This window comes from Balearica regulorum, chromosome 1 (genome assembly GCF_011004875.1).
Source record: "Balearica regulorum gibbericeps isolate bBalReg1 chromosome 1, bBalReg1.pri, whole genome shotgun sequence".
NCBI lineage: Eukaryota > Metazoa > Chordata > Aves > Gruiformes > Gruidae > Balearica > Balearica regulorum.
In genome coordinates, this window is record NC_046184.1 from 215,032,809 (window position 1) to 215,053,150 (window position 20,342).

Here is a 20,342-nt window from a genome sequence, read left to right on the forward strand (position 1 = left end):
TTGGTGTTTGGTGGCTCTGCTTCCTGCCCTGTGGAGGATGCACAGTCTAACTAGCTACCATATTCCATGATTTCTGGGGGGACTTTTTGTCTTGGAGGCCTCTTCCCTTGAGATGAACTTGGTTGAATTGCCCAGCAGTTGCTGGGTGTGGGAGATGTTGGACGATGAGTGATTTCAAGGCTTTAAGAAATGGTTGATGTTGATTTCAGTGAAGTGTAACTCATCTGAAGGCTCTTCAGAGCCCTAGGGAGCTTACCTCAAAGGTGAATTCATAGCCAAATTTAAAAATAAATAATTAGTGGAAGTTTTTTTGATAGCTGAATCAGTTTTGAAGTCAGATAAATAATTCTGAAGCTTTCAGCCTTTAACCAAACATCTCTACAAAACTGAGGTCTCAACACATCTCCACTTCAGAAGCCCCTAAATGAAGTTGGCCCAGGCACGGGATCACCCTTTCAAACCTTGGTGCCTGTCTGCTGTGGGTGCATTTCTGAGGTCCAAAACAGCAGAATATGATGTTCACCAGTGCTCTCCTCAGCTGCTCGTGTACGTGCAGCAGGTTTGTGGTGGCACCTTTGAAATAGAGAAAAGAAAGGACCCACTCAGCTGCATGTGGGAAGGCAGAACCATGGCAAAGGACATGAGCTTCTGCACTGGTCCTGGCTGCAAAATACATCCCAGCCCCGGTTCTCTATCCGCAATGCCTCATTTTCTTCCTTCTGCACATGCGATGGTCTTGAAGGGGTGTCCTGAAGCTACACATGCAATTATTGCTATTTCTGTGTCAGCTCCCCCAGATCTTTATATTAGTTTTACTTTTTCATCCTTAAATTTATTGCGTTGTCCTCTCAGCTCCCATGTGACTCTGGGGTGAGGTTTACAGGGAGAGGTGATGCCTTGTGTTAGACCAACTGATCTGTGGAGGCAGAAGAGGGGAGAAAAGATGGGGAGAAGCTTTGGGGAACACACACCTTCAGGTCTGAGCCAGAGCGAAGTGGTGGCTAAAGCCTAGTGGGAACAGTTACTCTGTGTGTAATTGCAGGATATTAGTTTATTTGGGAGCAAAATAGGGGAAGTAGTGGTAGGAGCAGCAATATGCTGGTGGGTACAACAGCAAAAAGATGTTCCTTACCTCACGCTGAGGGGAAAACTGCAGCACCCCATGCAGATGATGCTTTTATGGAGTCCCTCATTTTTAGCAGCACCTGGAAGACTTCTGAGTTGTGGTTCCCAAGCTCATTTTTTGGGAGGGTCTGTAGCTTGAGCACCATGAGCAGGGAGCTTGCTGGGCTTTGCTGGCAGGTCCTTCCTCATTCCTGGGGCTGTAATGCCCTCTCCTGGCAGCTGCGCTGGGGATTCGCTTCCTTTTATGTTACTCAGTTTCCATGAGCAATCTAAAAAGAAGCTTTTTATGTTTCTTTTGGCGGCTGCGTGCTGAAGGCAGGTGGCATGCACCAGCAGGGATAAGGAGATGGTCATGACACGGGCTTCAGTGCCTCAGTAGGTCCATTCCCCTGCGATCACCCCATCTCCAGCTTTGCTCCTGCCTCATTTTTAAGTTATTATTTACACTTAGGGGTTGTGGCAGCCTCCTAAGGCGACCGTGTTCCTCCCAGGCCAACAGTTACATGGGAGCCATCGAGGACAGGCTCTCTGCTCCCAGCGCAGCACAGGTCCCCGACGCTGGGTCCTCTGTGTACACCAACAGGGTGGGTGTTTGCAGACACCTCCATCCTTCCCCTGGGTCTGGTGGGGCTTTCTGGTGGGCCAGGTCCGTGCTGGCGTACTGGTTAAGCCTGATAACAGAGAAGGGACGTGTCACCACTATGTTGTGACGGCTGGCAGGGTTCAGAGGGGCTGGGAGGCACTGCTGAGCAGAAACTCATCTTCTCCAAATGCAGCCATGGGTGAAGGGAACTAGGCCCCATCCCTCTCCCTACACCAACCGGTATAAATTTGGGGCTAGCAGCTCTGCTGGCAGTGACAGCCAGGGTCCTGCTGGCCACGAGTGCAGCTGTAGTGGTGTGCCTGGATCGTGCCATGAAGGGCAGTGGGCAGGTAACAGCCCTCCGGTTTCTCACTGGTGGAGAGCTGAAATGCTCAAAGGCTGCTCCTGGGGCTGGGCTGGCACAGGAGGGCACTGGTCTTGGGGAAAAACACTCTGCCCACCCCGGCCCCACTCTTTTTTTTCTTTCCTCAGGCTCATGGCTGCATGGATGATGGTTCCCCAGGTGGGAAGCATCTGCCACTTTTTCTTCTATTCCTCATTTTCTCAAACATGCCAGGCTCTAACCCCACCTCTCACCCAAGGTCTTTGTGTTTTGTAGGCACGCCGGGGCACCCCAGGTTTTGGGAACAGCCCAACCCAGGGACACTATAAGTTGTCCTATCTCCTTTGCCACCATGAAGAAGCTGGCAGGCAGGTCCCAGCCCAGGAAGGACCAGTGCATGGTCAGTAGTGGTGCTAGGGCAGAGAGAGGCGGTGGTGTCCCCTGGCACTGTCCAGCTTGGCTTTCACTGGGGAGGGTGGGCTGGGTGCACCCACGCGGGTGTGAGAGCTTTAGGCAATGTCACTGTGTGCGTTGGTGTGCTGAGGAATCGATGTCTTGTCAATGGTGGCTCCCTCTGGTCAGCCTGGCTCTGCTTGCCTGGGCCACCCATGCAAAGGGCGAGAAGCATCTGGTGAGGTCTCTGGGCTCATCCTGGTGACAACAAGGTGTCACCTGAGGGGCTCCATGGTGACAAAGTTGCAGCATGAGCATCATGTCCCAGGCTGACAGACATGGGGCACAGCACGGGTTTAAGAGCCCAAGTGGTGGAAAACACCTTTGCTGACCCAAGATGAAGCGTCAGCTCTGAATCCCCACAGAACTCATGGGGGCTCAGGAGCATCACACGCTGTGCAGGTCCCTGACGGGTAACGCGTGTGGTTTATAATGCCGGGGTAGCAGGGGACCTTGCTGTGACATCCCCACTGAGGAGCAGCAGAGTGTCCCTACCACCTAGGGGATCATCAGGGAAGGTGCTAATGTGGTCCTCCAGATTCACCCGCCAAGGAGGAGGGTATTGTCCCCTTCTACTCCCCTCTTATGAGACCCCCCCTGCAGTACTGTGTCCAGCTCGGGGGTCCCCAGCACAAGAATGACATGAAGCTGTTGGAGCAAGTCCAGAGGAGGCCATGGAGATGATGCGAGGGCTGGAGCACCTCTGCTATGGAGACAGGCTGAGAGAGTTGGGCTTGTTCAGCCTGGAGAAGAGAAGGCTGCGGGGAGACCTTAGAGCCCCTTCCAGTCCCCAAAGGGGCTCCAGGAAAGCTGGAGAGGGACTGGTGACAAGGGCAGGGAGTGACAGGCCAAGGGGAATGGCCTGAAGCTGCAGGAGGGGAGATGGAGATGAGATGGGAGGCAGAAATCCTTCCCTGTGAGGGTGCTGAGGCCCTGGCCCAGGTTGCCCCGAGAAGCTGTGGCTGCCCCTGGCTCCCTGGCAGTGTTGAAGGCCAGGTTGGATGGGGCTTTGGGCAAGCTGGTCTCGTGGAGGGTGTCCCTGCCCATGGCAGGGGGTTGGAACTAGATGGGCTTTGAGGTCCCTTCCAACCCAGACCAGTCTGGGATTCTGTAAGGCAGGAGGAGGCAGCACAGAGCAGCTGCCCATGCACTCACGAAACAAAACCCTGACGTGCTTCACTCCTGACATCTGTCATGGTCCCCCCACACCATTTACCACATTACATTGCTTGGGCACAGAAACATTTGGCCAAGGGATGGTTTATTGGGCCCTCTTCTTCCTCACTGGTCCTTGCATCTGCTTTTCCCCTCTGACACTCTCTTGGCCCATTCGGGGTAAATAAAGTTGCATCCTCCTGGGCACGTTGCAATCCCCTGACTTCTGCCAGGAAAGAACAAGACGATGCCATTTCATAAAGGACGGTTATAAAATATAGAAGAAGGGTGAGGACTGTCTCTCCCCGTCTTTACACAACGCTGTATCAGCCGGTCCATGGCGCCAGCAGCCAGCAGGCAGCGGAGTTGCTGCAGCAACAGCTGCGAGAGGCAGAGAGTTTGTCGCTGCCGGCCACTTTGAAGGGTGACGTGAAAGCTCCCGCGGCCGCCCTCCATCCACACAGCGTGGCTTCTCTTTGTGCCGGGGGGCTGGTTCCCCGTGGTTGGGCTGCACGGTGAATCCATCTGGTCCCTCCCCGTTCCCTGCCCGAGGGATGCGGCTCACTCCCAAATGACGCTCAGAGTCCCTCTCTGAGCCCCAGGACTCAGCAGTAGCTGCCTAGCAACTTTGCTTGCCTGAGTTGATTTTTTTCAGTTTAAATTCTGGCACTTGGGGTAAGTTTTGCACCTGCTGGGTTGCACACTCCAGAAGAAACTGCCAGGGCTTTGGCACATCTCGACGGGCTTTGTACCATTATTCACAGCCACTGCTGTCACTTGGGAAGGGACAGCAGCATTTCTTGGGAGCAAGTGGGCTTAAAAATAACTGATCAGTCCAAGCAGCCTGAGAAATGATGGTGGAGATATCCGAGGATGCAGGAGCAGGGTCAGACCCTGGCTTCCCTGTAGGCTTGCCAGCACCATGCAAAAGCTGCTGCTCCCCATTTGCGTGGTGCTTCCACTGTGCCCTGAGTTTTCCTGCACTGACGCTTCGGGAGGCTGATGCTCTCCCTGATTTTTGATGTTTCAGAGCCATGTGTCAAAGGCTTCAGACTGGGAGATGGGGAGAGAGACCCCACTGCAGCCTCGTCCCCCAGGGCTCAGCATGAAGCTGGCTGGCAGCATCTTTATACTTGGACATGCCTCACATTGCAGGTCTGATGTCATCTCTGCTCTCTAATGATGGAGCTTGGAGCCACCCAAGGTCCTTTCCTCCCCCCAGCCCATCCTCTGTGCCTCCACCAACCGATGCTCTGCTTTTCATCTCCAAAAGGCAGACGCTGCTCACCCGTGGCCGTGGGGTCTGTGCCAGCACACTGCTGTCCCCTGGGAGAGCGAGGGCTGAAGTTTGGATCAGTTCGGATCACCTCCTCCTTCTCCCCCCGCCTCCCTTATTATTCTTGGAAACACTAAAGCCATAAACGGTGCTATTTCTGTAATTAATCTCGCGGGGCCATCGTTACCTGCATGAGTCACCTGCTGCCAAGGCTCGGCAGCAGCTTGTTGTGCAACTGTTCGGTGGTGGATACCCAAGCCCAGCCCGGGGAGGGACACACACACACACACACACCAGCCCCTTCCTGCTGCCAAGGCAGAACATTGCAAGAGGACAAAAGTCCCCAACAGGGTAGGACGTAGGGTGGGAGGACATGAAGATATGTATTTCCCAACAAAATACTCCACACTGTGGCCAGCAGCTGGGCAGGGAGACCATCCCTGCTCCCTGTTTGTGCCATTTTCACCCTGTTTTTATCTTCTCATGACACAAACAGAGTCAAAACTCAGCAGGGTTCAAGGCTGACCTGCCCTGCTGATGTCCTCGGGGCGGGTTTGTACCGCACCAGTCCCTTGCAGGCATTTTCTTTATGGGCTCATAAACTCCAAGGCTGGGCTCGCCGGTGGCAGGGCTCCAGCAGATCCTCGCTTGCCTTCGTTGCCAGCTCCCGGCAGGGCTAGGACACCGACTGGGACACCGGGTGAGGAATTTGCTGTTGACATAAGCTGATGAACTCTGAGATGAAGATACCGAAGCCAGAGCAGCCTCTGCTCGGCCGGTGAGTCCTTTGCCAGGTGTTTGCAGAGTAAACCACAGCACTGAAGACTTTGCATCTCTGTATCAAGAAGAAAGCAAAACCACAGTGTTATTTTAGGGCAGAGAACAGAGATACTTGGGGGTTTCTTTGCTTGTTAGGAGGTGGTGCTATGGTTGTGTGTTAAATGACCTTTTTCATCTTTCAGGGCTCTTCCCTCCACTGCAGGGATCTTTTTTTGCACTGACGATGTTGCTCAAACGTGTCCCCTGATCCCCCACGTACCCTTCGGAGTCCATCCGCACCATGAGGATGCAGCAGCTGGAAGAAAGGCAGCCCGGGCAAGGATGATGGTGAAACCCCTTCAGAAGGTATTTCAGGGAGCTCTGACCTTGCTGCTGACTTCAAACGCAGAGCAAAGCTCTCAGGCTTTGTGGGCTCTCCACTACTCCTCAAACCTGCCTGGCCACCCCCAATGCCATGCCTCCCCTGGGCATGGACCATCAGGACCTCAGCGTGGCCCCGTGATGAAGCTGGGCTCAACACGGCCACAAATATATATGGACAAAAATCCAGTGGATCAACTCGGGAAATCAAAACTGTAAGGTACCTGGAAAAGCTGCTGCTGCTGCTCCCTACATCTCATCAGTGCCACCAGCCTTCTTAATCTCACCCTTTCCTGCCACGTTTATCACATTTCCAGGAATCAGACCATAAAGCAAGTAATATTTCTAGAGGCTCACACATAATCCCATGTCCCTTTACTCCAGCCAGCAGAGCATTAGCTGGAAGACAATCAGCAATAAAAACAACTGCTTCTACCTTCATACCTGGCAGTTCCCTCATTTATTTAATATTCTAATTCCAAAGAGAGATGATGGTATTTTAGGACCTGGTGCTAAGTAAGGATTAGCAATACTGCTTTTAAAGTGGAACTCTTATATGCCTTCTGGTCATCATTAGGTTTCAGAGTGAACCAGGCTGTCATCTCTGTAGCTCATCTTCTAATTAAAAGTTTCTCTTTGTAATGTGAGCTGCCCAAAAACTTCTGGGCCATCATTTCTGCCCTGTTCTTCCCCTCTCTATTTGCAAGGGCAGTTTGCTGATTTTGCTTTTGAGGGACCCTCTGATCTGTCTTTTCATTCAACAAGAAAAATCCCAGTGTGAGAGATGACAGGGGTAAAAAAGCTGCACCAGTGGTGCCTCCGGGGCTGCAGAGGATGTTTATTTAGCTTCTTGTGCAGCCAAGAGCTTTTTAGGAGCAGGAGGAGCTCTATGAGGTTGCGCACCTTCCTAGCCTGAGAAACTTTATGGATGCCTCTCTGAAAGTCCAGGGCATGTTGGAGGTTACAAAATACAACCGCACAAACTGCTTTTGTTGTGCTGACCTGCCCCCTCTCCCCCTCCAAAGGAAGTTATGTCTCTAATAGGATTTAGATGTTAAAGCCCAAAACTGTGCAAAAAAATAAGCAAAATAAGCAGGTTTTGCATCCAGGGTTTCTCAGAAATCTAGTGCAGTGGATTCCCACCTGGGTCTTACAGCCACAGGAAACATTTTCATGGAGGAGGTTCGGGAGTTTTAATTCTGAGGGTCAGCGATGACACATCTTGCCCAAATTTCCTTTGGGATATTTCCTTGGATCCCATCCTTTGGATACCTAATTCTGCCCAGGCAGGATTTGAATACCAGCCTCTCCGGTTCTGTGTGGACGAGGAATGAATCAAACCCAGGTTCACCTGCAAGTTCCTGGCGTCTCCCAGAGCCATGCGGTGAGCAGCTGCTCATGTCCCATGATGAGATTTTAATTTTTCCAGCCTTGGGAACTGAATTTATTAAGCCCTACGTGGCCCCTCCTACCGTGGGAGGGACAGCTCCAGCAGCCTCTCTAATACCGGGTGTCACACAGCGGTGCCACCATTCAGGTCCTGGAGTGTCACAAGCAAAGGACACAGCAACCCAAGTGCAGCAGAAAGCAAAAATAACCCCTCCATGTGCGTCCCGGTGAGGTAAGTTACGTCCTCTCTCTCCTAACTCTTAAAGATGCTCCTGCCCGGTGAAATGCATCTCTGCCTGCTCTTTCCTGCCTGCCCTAAAAGTTAGCACCATGGGGGGGCGGGGGTGTGTGGGGGGGGAGATTTCTTTGACTTTTCCTTTTTTTTATTTTGGACTTTGGAGTGTGTTGGTTGGGATGCGACAGCGGGCGATTGATCCGGCTCCCGCCTGGATTGCAGAGAGAAAAAAAGCCTGAAGAGTCGGAGAATGGGGAGAAGCGGTAACAAAAGGAGAGAGAAGGGGGTGATTTGTGAGCGGGGGGAGTTTCTGATGGCTGGTTGGACAGAAGGTGCTCAGCAGTCCGGCTTCTTTCTGGGGGTCTGTGCCGGATGAGTTGGCTGTGACCTGTTGAAGGGACAAACGGGAGGTGGGATGAGACGTGAGCAGTGGGTGGCCGGTGGGGTGGCTGGAGCCAGGGCAACGGTGGGAGGGAAACAGCGGCCGAGCATTTGCAACGCTTGGGATAAAGGGCTGTTTCCATAGTAAAAGGGAGAAAGGAGCCTCTCTTTCTTCCCCTGAGCTCGCCTAGCGTGTGAACAGGGAGGCCGAACAAATAGCCCGTGAAAGGGCAACATCTGGGAACAGCTGTAAATAATCAGGACCTGGTTGGAAAGGCTGGAAGCAACTCTCTGGTCCAACGTTTTCCCCACCACTGCACATCACCCTGGGAGTTTTGATGGGCAACTCTTTGGAGAGCAGCTCGGTTTGCAGATGAAAGCAGGATTTGGCCCTGGCTTTAGTCGTTGTCCAAATACTTCCACATCATGTGTAGGCATAAACATAGTTAGCAGTGAAATGGGGAAATTTTCACTTCTAGGAAAGAGTGAATTTTAATTCAGGGTCAGGCGCTCAGCTGATATGAACCTAGGGATCAGCACCAGGCCAACTTTGGGCTGGATAGGGCAAAATTTGATTAGCTGGAGATCCAGCCCATGGCGTACATCACCTCATCCTCACTCCTACACTTTCTTTGGGAATCCTGATCTCACAGTATAGCATCTTTCAGGACTTATCCTCCAGCACGTGATACCAGGTGGAAGGGCAAGAGAGAACTGAAATAATTTCCTACAGCTGCTCAAAGCTTTTAAGCTGCATTTAACAAAAAAAACCCCAACCAACCAACCAAAAACCAAATACACCCCCCCCCCCCCCCAAAAAGAGAAACAAATAAAAGCATAATGTACCATGGGACCAGCTGGATTTTAATTAAAAAAATGTTCTGAATGTGAAGGGAGCCAGAGTTGTCACTTCCTTTCCAACTTTGCTATTGAAATGTTTAAAAAGTGTACAAGATTTCAAGGGAAATTTCCAATCTTTGCAGAGAAATAGAAAGTTGGGTTTCATGACCAGTCCTATGACTTTCTTTTGTCGTGACATTGGACCGAGGAGGTGATCGAATGGTGTGTTTTGAGCTTTATGTGTCATTTCTGGTGATGAAAAGGAAGTTCTTTAAATTTGGTGGTGGTAACTTGTTGTGAGACTACCTGCAGCTTACAAAATGCCTCTGTGCAAGTTGTTACCATACAGTCATGCTTAGCGTGATAAAGTATCAGCCAAAACATAAGAGAAAGCATTTTTTTGAAAAGTTTGTGGCCATTTGACAATATGCTCTTCATTTCCTTGCCGTGTGAGAGCCCAGAAACCCTCCTTCAGGCAAACATTTCTCGTTGTGTGCAACTGCCTTCAGAAATTACCACCCATCAGCTGAGACACGTGTGCTCCTGCCTCCTCGCAGCGTGGAGCAGATCCTGCCCAGTGGTAAAGTCCCAGCTCGGTGGTTTTTACGTGAGGTGATGGTTTTTATGATGGTTGCTGCCTGCAGACCGCAACCTTGTGCATTTGCACGTGTGCAGCAATTGCCTGGCTTCAGTCCAAACCTAACTCCATGAGTCCTATTCTCCTGTCATTGTTTGCCTTGTAAGTCTTTGTGGTGTCCCTGGAGAAGATGCTGTGCTAAGCACGATGAGGACCTGCTCTCAGGGTCAGGACAGACTCTCCATCCTCCTGGCCCAGGTCCTTTCTGGTGGTCAGGCAGTTGTAATCTGCGTGAGTGCATGTGATGCAGTAGCAAGAGAGAGATGAGGAACCCTGTCCTGGGACTTGTCCTCTGCAGATCTGGTGCCAAGGGAAGGCTCTTGAGGCCATCACAGCACACCAGCTCTTTTCTTTAGTCAGTGCTTTCATGGAAAGGTGACAAGGGCAAGGAGTTAACCATGATGGTGGTGCACTATAAGAGCAGCAGGCAGGAAGATAGGGCAGAGTTGGATGGGGGGAAGGATGTGTGCATGTATGAATGAAGTTGTGGCTGCTGCCCATGGAGGCAGTTTTGATGTCAGCTCTACTGTTGGGTGCAAAAAGAAGGAAGAACATATCTGCAAGCAGGGCACAGCACTGGAGCAGCTCAGAGCATGACTGGACGCCTGCACACACAGCCTGGAGTCTCATTGCTTGTGTAGAAATACTTTGGAGTCAGTCCCTTCCTTACTCTCCCACTTCATTTCCTCTGTTCTCCAATGCAACTGTGAGCAATTTCTTGTTTCTCCAGCCTCCATCTGCTCTAATTAGGCTGGAAGCCCCTGGAAGGTTTTCAGTCCCCAAGATGTTTGTACAGCAAGGAGCCTCTGTGACAGTAACAGGTCTAGTCCTCTGCTCCCACCGCCCCGGCTGCCGCCACATGATTCAGTCCGGTCCTTTCGGCAGCTGCTCTTAATCACTGAACTTATTTTGGAAAGTCTCCAGAGTTGGAGAAATAAAAGACACTTTAGAAAAGGGGGGAGGGTGGAAATTGGCAAGAGCAATTGCTTTTTAAAAGACTACTTATTTCTTAAGATGTACTTGCTACTGATTAACCTTTGCTCCATGATTGCTTTAATTGATTCATGCCTTAAAGCAGTCAGAAAGGTTCTGTGGGGTCATGGTGGCTTACTCCTAAGTGCTCTCTTTCCGTGCAAGACTTTTAAGAATTTCTGATTGAGCAAAACTCAGTTCTTGCAAGAAATGCAGGTGAATGACACCAACCCTCTTACCTTCTCCATCCCCCAGATTATCCAGCCCCATCTTAGTTTTTTACTGCTATGACCTCTTCCTTCCCTCCCTCCTGCCAGTTATCAACCTGCTACCAAGCTGAGCCTGTCCCGTATTCCTCTGCAACTCATGGTAAATGCTGGTTTGGGGGATGATTTTTTGGCCCTTCTGTGAGAACGAGGCACTATAGGGTTGGGAACTACTGCCCTCAGTAAGCCTGTTGGTGTCTTCCGTGTGGTCCTACCCATGGGACCATCCGTGGTCTCCGTGATTGCTTCATGTAACCCTGCATGGAGAATTTCTGTGGCTGCCCTTTATACAGCTGCAGGGATAGACCCACAGCCAAGGGGGACACAACTCACTGGCAGTGGTGGCCTTGGCCTCTCCATGCTGCTGACTGGGTGACAACAAGCGGCCCTGACCACCTCTGTCCCTGCAGAGAGGGAGGAGAGATGCAAGTGGCAGAAACCGTGGTTTAGAAAGAGATGCTCGGAAGTGAAGCATGATCTATAGATGAGAAGGGCTTTATCAAAGACCCAGAAAACATTGTCATCTGGAAGTGCCACCAGGGCTGGTGTCAGGAGAGCCTGTATGGGACATCAGATGCTTGCCGGCTCCTGGCACAGAGCCGGTGCATATTTGTTGCTGCCAGCTGTAGGCACGGAGCCCTCGTGCCTCAACCCGGGCACAGACGTTCCGGCCTGGCTCCCAGCACTGGAGGAGCTAAACCGAGCAGGAAAAAACTGAGCAGGGCAAGGTCCATCATGTGCTTGGCAGCGCCTGGCTCTCCCTGATCCTGGGAAACGCTTTTTTCATCCTGTGAGCTGATGTGTGCTAGTCTGAACTTTTCTATGGGAGGGTCCTCTAGGTAGTCACGGGCTTTGGTGCCCATACCAAAGCAGCTTGTGAAAACCAGGATGCAGAAATTCTTTGAAGGTGAGCTGGAACGGTCACAGAGCTGAACTGGGCTCACTGGGTTTGAGTGATGAATGCCCCTTCATCTTCGTCTGGGTTCAAGCCCTGGCACTCTGGACATGGGTGGGACAGGTCATCTGCCCTTGGATGAGCTGAGTTATGCCCATTTCTCTTTGCTGGCTGTACTGGGAGCTCAGGGTGACTATTCAAACACAGAAGAGATGAGTCCAACCACTCTTGCGGGAAGACCAAGGGAGGAAAGAAAACACCCACCCCAAGCTCTGCAACTAAACAAATTGCTCCCTTCCTCCAGGCTGCTGGGATGGCACTGCTGGTGGCTGCTGATCCAGCAGAGCTGACTGTGCCGGGTGTCCTGGGGAGGTCCATCAAGGTTCTGCCCATGCGTTGTCTACACTGATCTTCCTGCCTTGCTAAGCAGACTCTGTAGCTCTCACCACTAGATGGGTGAAAATCAAATGAGCTGTGCAGTCCTCATCTGCTGCTCTTGTTGTGCTGTTGGCACAACCCTAAGTTGGGAAACTAAGGCCCTGAGTGACGGCTCTTCTGTGTCCATAGGTTGGTGTTAGGCCAGGGGATCTGAGCATGGATGTTGTGTCTCAGACTATCCTTTTGCTCTGAAGTGAGTTCAAAAGTTTTCTGACATGACTTATACAGAAATGTGGTAGTGTTTAATTAGCTAGAAAGGATTTTCCTCTGGGAACAGCAGAACCACATTCTTATGGTTCAAAAACGGGCCAACCCTGATGCGTTTGAATACCGTAGATATCTAAACAGAGAAACCTCTAGCTGGCAGCATGGAAAGCATCCTTTCCTTCCTTTTCCTCCCCTCCTTGCAGGGGTGTTTTGCTCCAAAGTCTGAACTTTAACACCCGCAGCCTGGGGGAGGGCCAGCACTGGGGGCTTCAGCACAGTGGCCATCCAGGGCCCCCGTCCTTTGTCCGGGCTGAATAGCGCTCTGCAGAGCTGCTGGGCGGAGGTATGCGATCTGCAAACCTCTTTTCTTCCCTCCTCTTGGCTGAAGGACAAAGTCTTCCCTCGGAGACGATGCTCGTAGTGGTGCCCAGGGCTGTGGGGCCGGAGAGGGTCCCCCACGCTGCGTCCCAATCTCCTCGTCTCCCCTTAACAACAGGACACAAAGAGCCGCTTAGGCATTCACAGGAGCAGAGAAGGACTCAAGCCAGGGCATGCTGAATTGCGCAAAGTAGGATTTATCTTCAAAGAAATATTTCCCCCCCTTTCTGAGCTCTTTTTTTTTTTTTTTTTTTTTTTTTTCCAAGGGATTTATTCCTCCTCCTCCTCCTCCCCCCAGGCAGGCTTTGAGATGTGGAAGCACTTTTTGCCTCTCCACAGTGGCTTTTCAATGGCGGGAGAGCAACTTCTTAGAAAGCTGTGGGCCACCCAGGGACAAAGCCTGGGGCTGTGCCCCACGTGCTGCATGGGGCTGAGCTGAGCACGGCTGCGCACATCACTTCTGATGATGTTGCATGGCCACAAGCACGGTGAGGACAAAAACTCTTCCCTTCTCCTGTTGACCACAGTGTAGTGTGGGGAGCAGCATCTCACCCCAATTTGGTCACACTGAATCTTCATTTTCAGTCTTGACCTGAAGGTATGAGCTCACTGATGCTCCTGAGTCCCTCTTTGAGTCAGCAAAATGACACCTAGACATGGACATCTCGCTGCTGCCAGCTGGGCCGAACACCTGGCTGGGTGGTGGAAGGTCTCTGTGTGGCCACAGCTGGAAGGTCACCATTCCTGACGCCTTTTGGGGCTAATTTCTGCCTCTACCCACTTGTACTGCCAAGAGGAGGGATGCCAGCTTCCCCAAAGGGCTGGCCATCCTTATACAGGGGACCCCCAAGACTGAGCTAAGGGGGGCTATAACAAGTTTATGGGTTACCTATCAGCTATATGAAGGAACTCAGGGTCAAAGAGGGAAGGCAGTGCTGATGGGTCTGGCATCGACTGAGCCAAAGCTACTCGTGCATTGTGCCCATTTCTGTGATGCTGAGAAAGTGCCTGTAGACCCTGTTCTTGGATCGGAGCTTTCTTACACCAGGAGCCATGCGAATACACCCTGGGAAAGCAATTCCTGAAAAACACATCTTCTGAGCCACTTCATATAGGTGAATATCTACTTTTTAAAATGAGATTTCTGATCTACCAGAGTTTTTCAGCCCCTTCCATGGCCAGACTGGGCCCTGTACACATTTTAGTACAGAGGAAAATATGGAAAACAGACATAAAAGCACAACATTCTGCTGTGTTTGGGTCAGCATTTGATGCTGGATTTTGGGACTATCCTCAGTCAAAATCTCCTCTTCCCCATTACCATCCATAAAGCTGACAGCAATTGCTGCCACCTGGGGCTAGGAGAGCACCTTGGGTTGGTTGTGGGTGACCCTTTCCTCCCCTTGGGACTGGAGCATCCCCTTCCTGGACCAGCAAGGGCTGGTGAACCTCCTGCTCACTCATCACCTGGACCCACCAGGATGGACCAGCTGCAGCTTTAGTCCTCAGGACCATGGAGACCCAGGGCTAGCGTGGTCTAATGGCCACCAAGTATGCTGGGCTACTGGCTGTGGGTGGCCATCTTTGCTGGAGTGGTGCAGTGGAAGTTTCTAGAATGACAGTTGGGGCTGTTGGGACTTTCTAGAAGGAAGAGGGGGAGGTGCAACATTCTACAGGGACAGTTGGGGTGGGCAAGACCTTCCAGAAGAAAAGCAGAGTGAGCTGGGTGGACGTCTCCAGAAGGTAGGTACGGTGGACCCCTGTAGAAAGAAGCTCTCAGTCAAAAATAATTTAAACCCAGACCCCACTGAACAGCTGTGCTGGGAATAACCTCCCCTTCCCCCTCAAAGGAAAGTTTCCCCAGCTGAAATCTTTCCTGTCTATGCCAGACCCATGTTTTTGCTCCTTGCAATGGAGGGATACTGGTGGCGTGCAAATCTCTGCAGAACCAAAACCACCAGGCCCTTTCGGGAGGTTTCTGATAAATTGTAATGGACAGGAATATGCTTGAGTCCAGCCAAAGATGTGGCATTTGTGAAAAGTCTTTCTCCACCCCTTCTTTATATATATTTTTTTAAGCTACTATTCATCAGCTTTATTCAAAACACTCATTTTGCTCCTAGTAGGCGAGAGGGAAGCATCTATTGTAGTGCTGTGAGACCCTTTCACAAACATGATGACTTCCCCTTGCCTGTTTCCATACGAAACTGAAAGCATTTGTATAAAATCCTTTGTAAATGCTCTGAGACTTGGCCAATAATTTCCTGGGCACACATTTGTTAACGTAGCCCTCAAAGTGCTTTGAAGATGAAGAAAACCAGCTGTAATTTCTAATGATGATGATTATGATTAAACGAGATTTCTGCAAGTAGTTGTGGATAATGAGTCATCTCCGGGGACCAAACATGCTCCCAGGCGTGAGACACTTTTGAGAGAGGTACCTTGAAGGAGTAGAGACACATCAAACAGTTTTAGGGGAGGGCTGGGGAAGAGGAAAAAGCGATCTGTGCAAAATGTGGTTCAACTTTGGAACTTTATTTCCTATGACGGTCACTCTGGAATAAAATCAGGGATTAAGGTGCCTTTTCTACCCTAAATTCTCATGGCCAATATGTGGCTTTGTTTTAAGGTGAATAGATCCTACCTTGGAGGGAGGCTTGCTTCACCATCAGCGTTACAAACCTGCATCCACAGCCATGGGGGTTCCTCAAGGGCTTGTCAAATTGACCCCACAAAATCAATTTGTTGCCTCAGAAGATCTTGCCTTAAAGCATTTGCATGCGACCACAGATAAATCCTGGTCTCAGCAGACACTGGGACTGAGAACTGAGCAGACCAGGACAACCGTTTCCAGCACAGCTCCTGCTGGGTGTCTGAGCTTTGGACTGTAGTGCAGTGTCCTCAGTGACGGGGATAACTCCCTGTGCGATCCTAACAGATGCAGGATTTCAGCTGTATTTGTAGGTTAATTTGGTTGAAATGGGTTTGATTATTTGTGTCTGTTCAAAGTTTGGTGGCATATTCCAAAACATAGGGCATTAACCTTGGTGGAAAACTCCCCATCGCTTTGAAAAACCACAGCCCTTGCATGCTGGAGATATACTACAACAAATGAAATGGAGAAATATTGTCCCTGCAGTCGCAGGACGAGTTATTCCTTGTTAACCCCTTCTACTTCCACATTCGTTAGTGGTTTCCCATGTTAAGGCGTATTGTTTCTTTGTGCTAATGGCTGTGATCTTCACCTCAAAGGCTAATCATTTCATGAGACGTGCTTTGCACGTGTTTGTCCCAGGTTGCACAAACTCCCTGGGATCCCACACAGAAGTAAGGCATAATTAGGGCTTATATAGAAACTGTTGAAAGTCTTAGTCATAAATTATAATTATCAACTGCCAGGGAAAGGAAAGGATATAGAGTATATGCCCTATCATAGGGAGATTATGACTAGCTTTATTTTATTTGATCCTTTTTCCTTTCTGGTGTTAAACCTCATTAATTCCCTTGAAAGAAACTGAAGGCAGATGAAGGTGAAAGAAAAGCGATCCTAGGCTGTGATCCAGAGCCTTGGGCAGAAATGCAGGTTTAAGAGATGCTCTTTGCTGAGGTTTTCTGACTGGTGGCAAGGTCTGTGTGCAGCTTGTGGTGATGGTGATCAACCAGCAGCTTGCCAGGAGCTTGATTTTACTCCTTTGCCTGTGTTGGTACAATGCTGCGGAAGACTCCCAGGTGGAAGGGCAGGAGATGATGCCCCAGAGAGTGGTGGGATGGCACCAGAAGTCCCCATGCAAGGGAGTTACAGGTAACAGGGAGGTTCAGCTCAGCCTCAAGGCACCTTCTTCCACTGGCATGGGGTTCACTTTCTCTCCAAACGGTATGGGCAAAGTGGGCATCACTCCTATCTGCTGTATTCCTATGCCATCGAGAGGCGTAGGACAAGCTGGCCATGATCAGGTGCTGAGAAATGACCATCTCCATGTCCTTCACAATGCTGCTGGTACCCACATATTTTTTTTTTCCAATTCTCTTCTTGCAGCTGAGTGGGAAGTATGTTTGTAATATCTGAAAAGATCCCTGCAACCACCTGCCCACATATTGTAGGATATCATGTTGGAGAAAGCTGGGTAGCTGGTAGGAGAAAGGAAAAAGAGAAAGACTTAAAAGGCCCAAGGAAAAAGCTATAGGGCAATGCCAAATTTGGCTACCGTACCTGTTTACCCCTTCAAAGATGGATGCCCTAGCTCTACAGCACCTAAAAAGGCAAGGATACTCTCTCTTCGTTTGTGCACTGGCCTCTCAAGCAAGCTCCTCTTGCAGTACCTTCTGCATTCAGCCCGTGCAGCTGAATATGTTTCCTGCTTTTTCTCCCCTGCTCCTTCCTCCATCGTCCCCCCAGGGCTATGTCTCATGCTTTTCCTCACTCTCTGTCAAGCAGTGGGAAACGAGCAGCCCTGTTCAACTGCCCACGATTACGGAGGCTCTTATCTGCAATCAAACAAAGTCTCTGTTTACAAGGGAAATACCTGAGATCTCTTGGGTTTATGGAGCTGAAAAACATATGTTACTGCTTTCATGGCTCACTTGCTAAGGAGTCCTAAACTTTGCTCTCTTACTGATGCATGTTTTCCTGCTTGCTCTCTGCTCCCCTGGCTTTCCCAGCGAATGGATTCAAATTTGCCGTTTCTCTCCTTTATCCATTTACCTTCACCTGGTGGAGATGGGCAGGGCTTGCAGACAACCTCTAAATTTTAGGAGGACTGTGCTTCAAATCTAAGCGCAAGCCCTGTAAAGCCACTTGTTACATCCTGGCAATGACTGAACTGCTCCAAATCCTAATGCAGACTTCCTGTCTTTTGGCCTCTGCATCTACCCCATGTTGTGGTGTTGTTTGAACCTTAGTAGGTTGCTGGGTCCAGTTGCTGGGATATTTGTTAGGGTCAGATGCTTGTGAATTTAAACGCTTTGACGTTTTAATCTGAGGCATGGCAGATTCAGCCAGACCTTGGGAGAGATGTTGTTAAGGTTTCTGAATGCCCCCCCACAGCTGTAAAAGCAGGCTGGTAATTTGTGAGCAAGGAGGAAACTGTGGGATAGAGGGTCATGGAGAACCTAGAGGGTGGCTGAGGTGTAAGGAAGGAATTTGCATTAGATTAAACACAATTATCTGAACACGTGGAGGTGCACGTGAGGGCAGGAACTTGGGAGAAGGTGTGGAGGTAAAAGAGAAGGAGTGATGCCTTCCCTAAAGAAAAGAAAGGAGTGCCTGGAGATCTGAGTACATTTTGATCTGAGAAGGACCTTTCTGGTCTGCCCTTGTGTCTGTCTTTGTCTTCCTCACCGTCACATTGGACTTGTCACTGCTAAGAGGAGTTTCTCCTGGACTTCTCCTGGAATGACCACTGGTATGTTTGCTAATACCAGCAAGAGCACAGTGTAAATGCATTGCAGATGATACTTGCATCCCACATTGCTGCAAAGGCAGATGAGCTCTTCTTAGGAGTCACTACCTTGAGAGTGAAGTAGCCCAAATATTTGCTGAGTCGTCTTTGGTTTTCCTTAACCCTGTCAAGTCTTGCCTTTGCATCTACACACAAGCATTGCCTTTTGTCTGGTGTCTCAAGCATCTCTTGTTCTTTGTTCCTCAGCAGAGACCCAGCAGTCTCCTACAACTGTGGGGCAGACTGGCTCAAAGTCTCCCATTTGCTAGGAGAGCCCTGTACGCACAGAGGGAGCAGGAGCAGCCTTGGGTCAAGCCATCATCTGGGGCTTGGCAGGGTGGTTTCTTCTTTGGATGAGAGCTTGATGATCCCAGTAGATGTGATATAATGGGCTTATTGGCTTCCCTGCTCTCTAGCCTCTGTTGGTCTCTTGTTGTATTTCTGGATGGGTATGGCAGGTGACTGCAAGGTTTTTTGTGCATTGCCATTTCTCTGAAGTCTGAGCCCATGATGGACACCTAGCCCTGGACTGACATCCCAAAGGAAAGGAAAAGGGTTGCACCACGTTCATAGTGGCTTCCTTCTGCTGTTTGTGCTATTTCTGCTGTACTGTCCCCTGTACGTTCAGATACTGCATTGCATCAAAGAGGTCCTGCATGCCAGCCATACCTGCTCCTCCTGGTGAAAACAGCCCTCAACCCCCCAAACTCATGAAATGCTCCTGAAGTAACAACACTTTGTAACTTCAGCCTAGCATCGCTGAGATAGCTAAGAGTAATGGCGTGTGGGGACCATATATCTCCTTAGCAGGCCAGATTGTCTCGTATAGTCCAATATATCTCCATTTACTTGAGTGGAGATATGTTAGAAAGTATCTGTGCTCAACAAGATGAATGTTCAGTCCAGGTTTATTGTCTTTGTGGGATGCTTTGGCCCTTTGCAAGCTGCAGAGGAACAGCTGGACAAGGTAGCTCTGTCTGTTGGGGTCTGGGAGGAGGTCTCTGGGCAAAGAAGGAGAAGGGGCATGGCAGGGGAGGAGGGAGGGAGGGAGGGAGGGAGGGAGGGATGGAAGTTGCACCGGCAGAAGCCAGAGCCCAAAGTAGGGGATGGGTTATGCTCTTTGAATCTCTTGATACTGAAAGGTCTTATTGCCAAACACCTTGGACAACAGGGATTCAGCGAATGTCAGACATGAAGGGTTTTGCTCTTCTTTGGCCAGCCTGATGTTTTTGGGAGGGACAGGGGTTGGTGGAGGTGGTTGTGAAAAGGAGGCTGTGTGCCTCTCTCCTTCCTTCCCCAGCTGCCTCTGTGATGAAGGCTCCCTTCTCCAACAACACCTGGGCTTAGAGAGATGACTTGTGTGGGAAGACTAAGACAGGAGTTGATGAAATTCTTAATTATAGTGATGTTATAAGTGCTCTGATGCATAAAGCTGGAAACAGCTTTCCCTTGCTGCTGGGGGGTGAGTCCAGGGTGAATTATTTAAGCATTCAGAAGACTGAGGCCAGATGATGTGTTTGATACATGTGAGAAAGTGGATGCTGCAAGTATCGAATAGCCTGCACTATGGGTGAACAGGTCTGCCTTGGAGTGGCTGTGGGGTTTCACCATGTCCTGTTATGGCTACCGTGTGCCAAAACCCATGGGAAATGCAGCAAGGAAGATCCCAAATAGCAGGTGACTGTGGACTCATGCAAGGATGCTCTGAAGAGGAGAAAACACGAACTACAAGGAAAGACTGGAAAAGCTGGGGTTGTTAAGAGAAGGCTTAAGGGGAGACATCCAAATGTAAATACTTGGAATACATAACAGGAAAATTTTAAGCTGTTCTCTATATCCACCATGAACAGGGCATGAAGTAATGTGCTTAAACTGTACTACAGGAGACTAGACATCGGGGAAAAAAACCCCAAGTTTTAATAATAGAGCTACTTAGGACTGAATTAGCCTGTCTTGGGAGCTGGTGGGATCTCCATCACTGGCATCTTTTATGAAGGAGGAAGACTAACCCCTGGATTTAACACCTGATGTGCTACTGCGGTCAGCCAGATGGAGCGGACAGTGTTTTGAGGTCTCTGTCATCTGTTTTCCTGTGAAATCCTGTGTGCTCATAGGTAAATATTGATGTGCGAGCCTCATACCTACACCAGGAATTTGCGTTACAAACCTCATGGCCCTCTGCCAGCAAAAC

At 50.1% G+C, this 20,342-nt stretch overlaps 1 protein-coding gene across 2 annotated transcripts in view; it reads left to right on the forward strand.

Annotated features, from left to right (window-relative positions):
• The first annotated feature begins 7,603 nt into the window (after nt 1-7,603).
• The window catches only part of GDPD4 (glycerophosphodiester phosphodiesterase domain containing 4), a 39,073-nt gene continuing 26,334 nt past the window's right edge, over nt 7,604-20,342 (forward strand). Inside the window, exon 1 of one of the 2 annotated variants that reach the window (XM_010300629.2) lies at nt 7,604-7,696. The gene's annotated coding sequence lies outside the window, so the exon portion shown is untranslated. The remainder of the gene's footprint in view (nt 7,697-20,342) is intronic. The other variant, XM_075742547.1, reaches the window with a different exon arrangement.